The sequence below is a fragment of the Brachyhypopomus gauderio genome, chromosome 19 (assembly GCF_052324685.1).
Source record: "Brachyhypopomus gauderio isolate BG-103 chromosome 19, BGAUD_0.2, whole genome shotgun sequence".
Lineage (NCBI taxonomy): Eukaryota > Metazoa > Chordata > Actinopteri > Gymnotiformes > Hypopomidae > Brachyhypopomus > Brachyhypopomus gauderio.
Window position 1 is genome coordinate 12425702 of NC_135229.1, and position 12764 is coordinate 12438465.

At 40.3% G+C, this 12764-nt stretch overlaps 1 long non-coding RNA gene across 1 annotated transcript; it reads left to right on the forward strand.

Moving 5' to 3' along the window:
- The first annotated feature begins 10711 nt into the window (after nt 1–10711).
- On the forward strand, nt 10712–12511 carry LOC143483223 (uncharacterized). The gene is made up of 3 exons (XR_013122444.1): nt 10712–11848; nt 11952–12119; nt 12287–12511. It is a non-coding gene; the product is annotated as an uncharacterized LOC143483223 (long non-coding RNA).
- Nucleotides 12512–12764: the final 253 nt, after the last annotated feature.

The following is a 12764-nucleotide window of genomic DNA, read 5'->3' on the forward strand; positions in this document are numbered from 1 at the left end:
TTGGTATCCAAGAAGTAGCTCCCAGTTTCAAAAATGTTGGTGACCCCTGCAGTGGACACTGCAGGATTCAAGATACCATTGAGTCAGACTACTACTAAACTACAGGAGTCCATGTCATTATCTAGTGTTTTTGTAAGTTAGACATTTGCCAAGAAGCACAAATAACCATCGACAGACATACCATTTAAAGAACAACCTCAAGTGGTATCAGCTGAGTTAGTGCTCTGGTAAGAACTCAACAAACAGGTGGGTCTTCAGTCTACGCTTGAAGATAGCAATAGACTCTGCAGTCCTAGCAGCTAATGGAATATCGTTCCACCATCTTGGAGCCAGGAAGGAGAATAGTCTGGAGCTTTGTCTTCCATGAGACTTTAAGCATGGAGTTTCGAGTCGAGCCATCTTGAGTTTCTGAGTATTCGCTGTACGGATCGGCTTTTGACCATGGACATCATGTAGGGAGGGGTTGGTCCATTTTTGGCTTTGTAAGCAAGCATCAATGTTTTATATCTGATGCGTGCCGCTACTGGAAGCCAGTAAAGAGAGCGTAGCAGAGGAGTCACATGTGAGAACTTGGGGAGATTGAAGACCAGTCGTGCTGCAGCATTCTGAGTTAGTTGTAGAGGTCTGATGAGGGTGACAGGAGCACTGATAATCAGCTGCTGATAACCAAAAATCCCATAACGGTCGAATCTGAAATCCTGATGGTTGTCCACGGTGATGATGAATAGTCCACGGATGGTGATTCTTTCTGGCTTTCCTCACAGTTCCTTGCACACTGACGATGGTGATTGTTCTAATAATCCCGACGATCAGTTCTTGATGCTGTTAAGTCCTTTGGTCTTGTCTCTGTTCTCTGGCGTGGACCATAAAGTCTCTCATTATCTTGATGCACATCTCATCAAGGCTTATTATTCTGTCCTGGTCCACAAACTGCAGTAGTCCTCTTGTCCTGGGAGCCTGCGTGAAATTCAGGTTGCACAGCTGTCGGTAGTCTTTAATCCAATAAGAAGCACAGGAGACCTACATGATGGACAGTACGAAAGAGACAGAAAAGAAGAATAAAGACTACACACAGCTTTATGTTTTCATGAGAAATCTGGAAGATGTGTTAGGTTTACACAAACCTCAAAAGAACCTCAAAACAGAGTGTGAGGGGAAAGAGAAGAATGGGCGGATGTAAAATTATCAGTCCATGTGATGTTCTGCTTCTGTGTCCCAAAAGAACAACATCTAGTCCTCATGTGATTATGGGAATACCTTCAGCATCTGAAAAACACACATGCAAACAAAAATATTAAATTACGTGGAACAATAAAACGCATGCCACACAGTCAAATCATGATGTGTGGGTGTTTAAAAGCCTGGAGGTGGACGTTGATGGGGTGCTCTTGGTGGGTATGGACTGGAGGAAAAAACAGCTGGGTTTGGTGTCTCCAGGGTCTGGGTGTGACTAGATTCGGATGATCTGAAAATGTCATCTGAGCCGATGGAGACACCCTTAAACCAAGTGGACACCTGTGTTTGCTACAACACACACACAGTAAAAATGCCTTTAGATATCATTTTCTAAAAACCTCACCACAAATAAGTCTAAATGCAATCAGAAAGGAAGAAGCACTGACCAGAAAAATATTCTGCGCCGATGTCGATTTTGAACAGGTGCGCAGGTAAATGTTTGCCTCCGTGATGCTGGCTCCCCTCCGCTGAATTAACAGAGGACATGCAGATGAGTGTAATTCAGAATGGGACAAGCTAGTTAAAGATGCTTATAGTCAAGACTCTTCGTTACCTTGATGCAGGCCACGGCACTAGCGCTGGCAAAGTGGTGAAGGGTAAGCTACAAATACAAAGAAAAGATTAGGTTGAAGGGACGTTGACAGTAGCATGTCCATTCTTACTGAAATTGTGAACCTGTTCCCATGACTCACCTCTGCATCTATCCAGTAGAATTGTTGAGCACCCACCAGTGCTCACTCTGCCACCCACTGTAGATGGACTTGTGCTGAAGCTTCACCTCCACCACCTGCATTTTATGGGTTTTGCATCGTCAAAGTAGCAAAAAACTCATTTTGGTCTGGGGGCCAAATACAACTTAATCGGACCTCAAGGGGGCCAGACCAGTAAACTCATTACAAAAAATTACATGGAACTAATAATAATCAATCAATCAATCAATCATCAGTTATTCATATACAGTGTTGCGAATAACAATAATTATTTATAATATAATTATTATTACAATAATAATAATGCGTTATTTTTAACGGCGTTAGGTAACGGCGTCATTTTGTCAGTAATGGGATAATATAATTAATTACTTTTCCTGTCGTTACAACGCCGTTGACGTTACTGGTCATTAAAAGCGGTGCGTTACTATATATTGATATACTAACAGTAATGCGAGCGGACCGCTCCCCAGGCTAGTGAGGAGTAACAGATCTCGATAGGTCACAGTTCTCGGTGTAACACCTGTTTAACTTAACAAGTCAGTAAGCGATTGGCTAAGGCAGCGTTATGGTAGCCAATCGGAGCCAGTGTTTTTACACGCGTGCCGAAGCACTCCAGTGACACGACACAAACGGAGAAGAGACAGAAATGGCGAGTCAGAAGCAAGCCGAAGAAAACTTTGCATATTCAAGTTGGCGATATAAACATTATTTAAGAAAATACTTGAAGTTTCTGAATGTCTACCAGACTGGGTATTTGATTTATTTAATTAAGAATAGAGGTTTAATTGTTAAGTTTACTTCTGTTGTGAACAAACCAGTTGTCTCAGGTTGAGAGAATTTAATTTAATTTGATAGATGTAAATGCACTTTATATAGTGTAACTGTTTACTTTTGTTTCTTTTTTTTTCAAAGATTTGGGATTATAAAGGATTTTATCCTGCACTGGTATGGTGATGTGCAATAAATGTCAAAATTTAAACACCTTTATGATCTACTCATTTCAACTGACTGAAAACTGCTTTTTCAAAAAAATCCTTATTCATTGGCATACAATTTTTTTTTTACTGTAATGCAAATAGTTACTTTCCCTGGTAACGAGTTACTTTTATTATAGAGTTATTCAGTTACTAACTCAGTTACTTTTTTGAACAAGTAGTGAGTAACTATAATTACTTTTTTAAAGTAACGTTCCCAACACTGCTCATACCTGAATACATTTAGACTTACTTATGGGGAATTTAGAAAATGATTCCTAAAGGCATCTTCACTTATTTTTATTCTTATTTGTGGTTTTCAGCAATCAGAATTTTCTGTGACGTATAAGGGTGTCTCCATCGATTCAGATGGCCTTTTCAGGTCACATGAGTCTAATCACACCCAGACCCTGGAGACACCGGACCCTGCTGTTTTCTCCACCAGTCCAGACCCACCAAGAGGGACCCCCTCCACGCCCACCTCCAGGCTTTTAATCACCTACACAGCATTTTAATAGATTCTTATACAAAGTTCTAATCTCACTATATATCATGCTTTTTACTTTTCCACATAAAAACAAAATGTTTTGAACTATGTTTAGTCTTTGTGGAGATGCCTTGGGGGGGGGGGGGGGGGGGGGGGGGGGGGTGGATGTGGCTTCACAACAATGTATACACTGAAAAGGCCAGGGTTTTCCCCGAAAACATCAGGCTTAACTCCAACAATAGACTTCACCCATTGTTTTTTTAATTTGTGCAGCACACACATGAACATAGTCCCTTAAACCGGATAAAACATTGGTAAAACTGTGCAGTAAAAGCTTAGCGGCATGTCTGGCCACACTCGCTGCCCCCTGTGAAGTTCTCCCTTGAAAGATCCTATGCTCGGCATTTAAATGAGTAGCCCCTGCCCCAACTTTGTTAGACTCTACCACCTACGCTGGTGCAGGACTACATACGTCGCCATTGAAACATGTACAACATACACAAACATAACTGTATGCTATACATCACATTCAGCATTACAACTTTTCCTGTCCTCCTCCTACAGGTTCAGTAGGACCTGCCTCCCCCCCTTCTGCCGATGACCGTGGGCTCTACCGGCCAGCACCAGGGAAGCCCTGGAAGACGGCCCTCCTCCCCTGAGGACGAAGGACCTCTAGTGAGTTATTCCTCTTATATATACACATACACAGTCCAGGTGATGGGTCAGGTCTCTGACCCCATCAAAGTCTTTATTTTGCTTTTCTGTCTCTTTCTTCCTCTCCATCATGTAGGTCTCCAGTGCTTCTTCCTGGAGTAGAGACCACAGACAGCTGTGCAACCTGATCTTCACCCAGATTTCCAGGAGAAGAGGAGTAATGCAATTTGTGGACCAGGACACAATGCATATTGCCTTCTGTCATGCAGGTATCACAATGAAGCAGTCTGGTTCTCTTTTTTTTCTTCATTTTAATTGTATAACACATTTTCTACTTCCAGCAATGTCACCCAAGTAGGTGTTTTCCCCTCATTTTCTGCAGATCTTGGAGAAAGCCGTTGCCAATCTGGAACGCATCTGTGACGGGCAGGTGTGAGCAACAAAAAGGAAGCGATCACGCCAAGTCTCAGGGAAAAAAGGGTGGTTTAATATAAAGTGTGCAAACCTAAAACCCGTGCACTATCTCCAAATTAAGGATATAATGACCAGCGGTCAACTGGTACAAAGACAAGACATATATAGGCAAACAAAGACCCTCAGGTGAGACGGATCACGGGCTCCGCCCACCTGAGGGACGTACATGACGTCAACAGACAATAACAACAACAGCCGCTGTGGACAGAGACGGCCGGTAGGGGGCCGCCTCACCGTGACAGCATCGACTTTCTTCTGAGCTTAGGGATGGTCTTGTCAGAGGTGGATGGTGCTTCAGCACTGGTAGACTGGAAACCTGCAAAGTCAAAGCAAATAGACGGTCGTGAGAGGGATGCTGTGTGTAGTCTTCCATGCTGTTGTCATTATTGTTGTTCATGCCCTATTAGTTGTGCAGCAGGAAAGACTACTAAACCATGGAAGACTACTAAACCATGGAAGACTACTAAACCATGGAAGACTCAGTTCTTTATACATATTACTGTCATGAATTAAACTTCATGAAGAAATACTAAAATGCGTACCATCTGGAATATGTTTGTCCACCACCTGGTCCTCCACCTGGTCCTGGACATGCACTTAGTTTGTCCGTTTCTTTAAAAAGAGCAGACAATTTGATATTAAAAAATCATTCAAAATATGATTGATGGTAGCATAAATGTATGGTTGAAAATCATTCAGAAGAGCAGAGTCTAAAGCTAATGGTGTGACTGGGAATAAATACATTTTAAAAACAGATACCTTGAATCTCCGCTTCAGAAATCTTGGAAACCTGAACCACCAAGATTTCTTCTCCAGCCCCACGTCCACTGTCTGTGCTGCACTCTGCAGAGGAGCGGAGCCTGTATGGTCCTGTTCTGTCCGAGAGATGGTGATGCCAGCGACATCACCGAACAGAGTGAGGGCAATCAGAGCTGACAGCTCTGAGCAGCATCTCTGTAGTGACAGCTTCACTTCCACGTCAGCCTCTGTCACAGATGTGCTTCTAGAACCGTAGTGATCAGTGTCAGGCTTGGTCCAGGATGTCAACCCAAGGCGTTCTTGGAGAAAAGTTTCTGAAGCAGTCTTCACAAATCTCCTCACGATGCCCGACTGGAGTGCCTCCTCAGAAAGGTCAGACAGCACTGACTGAGTCCCCCTGCAGCTCATTTGTGCCTTTACTCGGTCCAGAGCCGCAATCCTTTCCAGCATCAGGTTCCTCACTATAGGGATGAGGTCCTGAGCAACCACCTCCTTCACTGCCACTTTGACCCATGCTGAGATTTTTTCCAGCACTTCAATCAAATCCTCCATTTTCATCTAGTTAGGTTAAAGGAAAGTGTAAAAAGTTCATCAGTATCCAAAAGCTTAATGATTTTTAATTACTTTTAACCTTAAGCTGATTATTTCTTTAAGAAGTAAAATGCTAATGTAAAGAACATCTACTGTTGTGAAGGTCTGACCAGACATGGCCAAAGGCTCATGTTGCTATGGTAACTCAGACACACAGGCAGATAGGAAGACAGAGATACAGAGATTCGTACTCACATTGCTTGGCAGTGTATTCCTCAGCTCTTCAGTTAGAACAGCTGGATTAATCCCAGAGGTGGATTTGACTCCACCACTTTTCCCACATGGAGGAGTGTTGAGATCCTCAATCACTGCCTCCTCCACTCTAGTACAGCAAATAGCTGTGGTGAAAGAAACATTTACTTTAAGCATCTATGAGGCAGAGACTAATGATGCACATAAGCAATTGTCACTAAAAACATAAATTGTGGAAAATTATAGTTATGAATAAATAACCTCATAATGCATCATGTTTTGGTAACATGTAATCACGCTAAATCTCACCTGAAAACCATCTGCTATGGTCTTTCTTTGCCTGCTTGTTTTTCACGCTGGGGGCAGACACATCACAGCCCTCAGGAAGCTCCTCTGCTGGCCCAGCTTTCTTAGACTGTAGTAGAGAAAATGAAGAAAATATGAGTTTCATGATGACTATCGCAGGGGTTCTCAACTGGTCTCAGCCCGGGACCCACTTTCTCTCATTGTCATTAAGTCGCGACCCACTTTAAAAAACGTTGTCGGTTGCCGTACACCATGCACTTTATGTAATACAACTTGTTTGGTGGTCTTATGAAGGACCGTTTATAAGCTATTGAAATTATTACAAAAAACAGTGTGTAGTGCTCTGGGGCCTTCACGACCGCCACTTGCGTCTGTGTTAAGGTCATTTGTAGACGGTGCCTTAGACGTTGCAGTGGTGAAAGTTGCACATTTAAAATACGTCTATTCCTGACGTAAACAAAGTTGTAGATGTTTGTCTTGGTTGCCAGAAACAAGAATTTTATTATAGCACTTTTGCCAATACTGTCTTAGTTATTGAAGAAAATTCCGAATACTCGAACGTGAAACAAACTTTACTGAAGTTTCCTAGTATGCATACGAGTGACTTGATCCCATTAAAATTAACTTAATTATGTACAGTTATAAAGAAGTGTGTCCTCTTTGTGTCCGACAGAGATGTAGACTGTGTGGGGAAAAATGCGATATTTTTCGCTTGGCCATTTTCAACGCTTAGTTTTAGCTCCGTTTTGCGAGTCATGCTGGTGATCGGATTCCTGCATTTGTTGATGGGCAGAGACGAACACGTGAGCGGGAGCTGGAGTCTATCGTTTAACTTTTAAAATACAAACTCAAAAGAAAATGATGGATATTTTTCCAATTACAAAAAATCCTTACCCATAAAAAAATAATGCTGTCGTATCGGCTGTCGCCAGTGGCGAGTGAAATAATTATAAAGTAGGCTACATTATGCATTAAACACGTTGTAGAATGCTACCCTTTTCTGTGAAAATACAGGCTGCGGACATACGCGCAGACAGGATAGGGGGAATACGAACATTTCATAATTTTATTTTTTTTCTCAACACCGCTGGACTCTCAAGGAGAGAATATTGATCTATCTTAATGACCTCAGATGGTTAATAACCAATATTAATTGGTTACACATCTTAAATGTGATAAGAGGCCGTAAAATGAAGTAACTGGGATGTAACCGGATAATTAATGTTAATCTGAGTCGCCATTTGTGGTCGAAAGCAATTTAGTTCTATTTTTGTGCAATATTCTACAATCACTGTTGCTACAAAGCAACTTTAGAGAACTGTCTCGACGAGGAATGTCATTTTCAATAAATAGACTGAGAAGCGGCTCTCTCGAACTTACTCGGACTAAAGTGAGATTATGGAAAAAGCTCAAAGGAACATGAACTTACCCTCATCATTTGTTTAAACATGATCACTTGGAATCTTCACTCCTTTACTCGCACAAGATATCGCTGAACCGCTCTACTAGCTACTTCAACCTCGGTGACGATCAAACCATCTGTGGTTAAATTAAACACTGTCTGTGGCGACTTTTATAGGTCTCCTGCATTGTGACTTCATATGCCGTGTTGTCGTAGGGACGCAGTTAGATAATAACTAAAACTACTAATTGGCCTTGTTGTCATAGTGACAGTTAGATAATAACTAAAGCTACTAATTGGCCGAGTCTTCAAGTGCAAATCACATTGAGCTGGCCCATGTTAATCTCAGTAGTTTGGGCTGGGACATTTATCACACCCACTCTGGCCCTGGACGTGTATCAGATCCACTCCGGTGTTATAAAAATCTGTGCTACCCATCGAATGTCCTACTTAGGTATTTTCATGTCAGTGTACAACGTACACCTATAATTTTTCGTTGTCAGCATTTTTTTCTCTTGAATTCACAATGAGGACTGTCCATTTATTTTGCCAATTTACTTTTTTGTCAACAATTATTAAATATTTTTGTGAATATCCTCGGAAAGACCTGAGAAATATCACTACTGCTTTGTTTCTAATACGTGGAGGTTCCAAATGTCTGCTAATCAGTTTGTTTTATCCTTGCCAGTAAATAACTGTGCTCTCTTTTATCATTCCATCCTAAATGGTTTTAGTTGACTGACCTTGAAAATAGCACTTCGACGTTCGTTCAGTTGGGCTATTTTACATTTTGAATCAATTTTATTAAATACAAGTAAATAACCATGAAATGGTAATGACGCTTGCACTCATCGCAGTCATTTCTGCGATACTCAGTTAAACGTGCAATTGAGGAGAAGTGGGACACGATACCTGTTTCTGATAAAGGGGACATACCCAAAGAGCTTCAACAAATCACAGAGGCAAAATCTCAGAAGTCCCTCCAAGTTTCAAATAAAAGGTCAGTAAAGTTCAAACATATGTTAGTCCAAACATGCTTCCAGCATTAATACTGTAGATTTTATGGTCTATATCGGTTCTAGACTGCGTTAACATCGTATTTGGACTGCGCAGACAGATTACATGGAGAAACCTGTGCACTTCACCTGTTCCAAATGCTCAATTCGGATAACCTCATATTAAGGCTCTAACGTTGGAGGATCCGTGGCTCCGTCCGAAATGCCGTGCAGTAGGCATTAGATTTCAATGCATTACGTTCTGCTCAAATCTTAAAGCAGTGCGTTCTTTCAGTAGGCGACTGGGCAGTTTTCATAACCTCGAACATACTACGTCCGTCATTTACCTATATCATATGATATGGCATATAACGTTATACCACCACAGTTTAAGGACCGCTATTAATTAAAAGCGCCATTCCATATTTGTGTTTTATATAGTTATATTGATTTAGAATCAGCATCAAGACGTCGTCTAGGACTAACAGAGTTACAATAACCATTAACCTCGATTTAGCCTTATTAATAATCCCAAAGCTAGATATATTTATATTTGCAAGGGTTATAATTTTTAAGGGGATAATTTGGCATTTCACTAGCATCACTAAGGTGAGGTGAATCCCCAACTTTGTTATATCAGTGTGACAATTAGGCAACCAAGATTTATAATAAACTAAAATAGAATTAACGTAAAATAATTTGACATACAAACCACTTCTAAACCAAATAAAGTTGGTCAAATCTTTAAAATCAAATCTTTAAATCACAGAAAGTAAAAGTGTCTAAAATTGATGTAAGTGTCATCACCATTGTAGTTTTTATTTTGTGGTTGTACAGGGTGTCCGCCGGGTCTTAAAAAGTACTATAAGTTGATAAATCAATATTGGAAAAATGAAGGCCCTTAAAAAGTATTTAAAAGCCTTAGTCGCGATTTTGGAGTAGGGCCTACTGGATTTTCGTTTATATTTTAGCTTTGCAACAAAAAGTATGCAACTATTAAAAATAAGATGTCCCTTTTTTACATCCGGTTTATGTAAAAACTTTTGGGAATCATTTTCACTATCAGTTCGTTTTTAAATTCTCTATTAAGGCTTTATTTTATTATTTTATTTTTCATACAGAAAATAATTCTGGAAATATAATGTGTCGTTTTGCAAATATAACACACGGCAAAGTGAAGGAAAAAAAAACAATAAAATCCAGTCAGCTCGCGCTCTCCAAATACTTGATTTAAAAAACAAAAATGCTTTGGACGGAACGTACACGTACCATAAGGCCTTTTTAAAGGTAAAAATGAGTGGACTAAAGAAAAGAAAGTGGGAACTGAGTGCCGAGTGCTTAAAAAGTGTGTTGAGTGGACAACAAAATATTTTTCTCACTGAGCTTTGATCAACGGCTGTATGCGTGATATGCCAAGAAACGGTTGCAGTTTTCAAAGAGTACGAAATCAGCCGTCACTTTGCTACGATGCATGCAGACCATGCTAGCAAGCAGTCAACAGAAGGACGAACGGCTACTGCTCAGAGGTTGGCAGTTTCTCTACTGTGTTATGAAAAAAAGCATATGGAAAGTTTGGAGGAGCAATGTGCGCATTTACGCACAGCAGGGGTACAGTAGCTTCATTAACTCACCGTACATCGCTCTCAATTTAAAGAGCCCTTTCTAGTTTCTGCTGCTGGCAGGATATTTAATGCAGTCTGTCTCTCAGGACAATCCGTCCATGTTTTTGCGAGGTTTAAAACAATTAGAAATTATTGAGCTTGAGTACACTGTAAAAAAAATCCTAATTTTATGGAAAATAACTGTAAATATTTAATGTATTTTAACATTTTTTCCAATTGTATGCAAAACTTTGTAAAATTACAGACATTTGTAATTTGACAAAATGTCTTTTATTTTAAGTATTATGACAATAATTACAAGTTACATGCTTTTCTCGTTTTTTTACGGAAATAATACAGTATTATTTATACGGTATTTTTCTGCTTTCTTAAATTATATACAGATTCATGTATAATTACAGCAATTATCTGCAATTAAACATTCGGTTGATTATATAAAGGTTTATGTCTGTAAGAACTAAAAAGTTTTTTTCTCTGTCATTTTAATCAAAATCTTATGTCTTTTGGCACTGCTGGTTTAAACATGATTTTCAATGTCAGAAATGAATGTGGCTTACATGTATCAATACTCGTATTTTGATTGTTAGGCGTCCTCGTAATTCAGAGGATCCATTGATGTTCAGGAGAAAAATGAACAAAATATATAGGTTCGGACATATTAATTTGCCACAGAACGTGATGGTAATTGAAAATAATTTCTGCAGTTGAAAATGCTCATTTTTATGATGCCTACAGAATGAAGAGTGACTTCCTAATGTCAGTTCAGACATTAGATTTTTACATTGGCATATCTAAAGTATGTAACTGTAGTAATGGCTGTAGGAGATTTCTGTTGATTGTTCCATCTCTATTGATGTCTGTTCTCATTTTAGTTCTTGTGCAGTCAATGGCAATAGAAAATGGCAGTTTGTTTGGGCGCTGGACTTTTAAAAGAAACATTTCTAAACACTGGGTCTATACTTGAACATAACCAAGGAAATAACCTGTAACACACTGAGAGACAGATGAACTGATATACTGGTAGACGTACATTGTAATGGAACAGGCTTTTAAACTTAAAAATGTGTGTGCCTATAGTTACACACTGGAATAAAAACACAAGTTGAACAACCACTTAAATATAAATGTTATCTCTAGGCTAGGGGCATAAACGTGATTTGAGCTCAACGTATTGCTTTTAACCATAATTGGTTAATCTGACTGTCATTCAGGAAACTGGCCAATGACAACTGTTCGCGCCTCTCAGGTCATGTTTGAACATTTCAGTGAGTGTGCTGACGGTCAGCCTACGAGCTGTGGTGGCTAGCTAGCTACCTGGATTATTTTACATCTACCTGCCAAATTATTATTTTGAGCGGATTATCGTTGGATGATTCAACAAAATAAGATGGAAACGGGGCACAGAGGAAGAAAATTTAAGTGAAGCATTATTGGTGACATCAGGTAAGAAAACGTCCTTACTTTATGTAAGCCAACGTTAGCTAGTTAACTAGCTAGTTAGCCCAGTTTAAAAACACATTTCACGTGAATGTTTCATTTGATAAAGATCGCAACACAGCCCAGAGCAGGAGCGCAACACAGCCCAGAGCAGGAGCGCAACACAGCCCAGAGCAGGAGCATAACACAACTCAGAGCAGGAGCATCACAGCCTAGCTCACAGTACAAATCAATCCGGCCATTATGCACTGAAGAAAGAAAGGGTGAAGGAGACCAGGTATGGTTTGTGTAAAAAATTAAAACACCATTATTGTGATCATTGTGAAGATTTTGTCCATTACATTTTAACCCTTAGGGAATAAATATGCTTTTCTCATATGTTAAATATGTAAAGCAAAAAAATTATATGCACCAAGTTTGGCCTACATTTTGTTTACTGTACAGAGCTAGAGCGCAACACAGCCCAGAGCAGGAGCGCAACACAGCCCAGAGCAGGAGCGCAACACAGCCCAGAGCAGGAGCGCAACACAGCCCAGTGCAGGAGCACCACACAGCCCAGAGCAGGAGCGCAACACAGCCCAGAGAAGGAGCGCAACACAGCCCAGAGCAGGAGCATCACAGCCCAGAGCAGGAGCATCACAGCCTAGCTCACAGTAGCCTACAAATCAATCTGGCCATTATGTTGAGGTGAGTGACTCTCCCTGCTGCACCACTACACTGGATCTTCAGGATCTGCCACCTCCTGAATCCCTCTTCACTGTTTATGTGTTTTCCAAGATTAAGTGCTATCATTGTCATGATTCAACATAACACAGAAGTGTGATCCCTTTTTGAAATGGCTTTGCTATATATTTGTACTATAATATTTGTAATGTTATTGGCACAAAATTAACAGCAGCTAACTTTGGATTTTGTCTGCAAC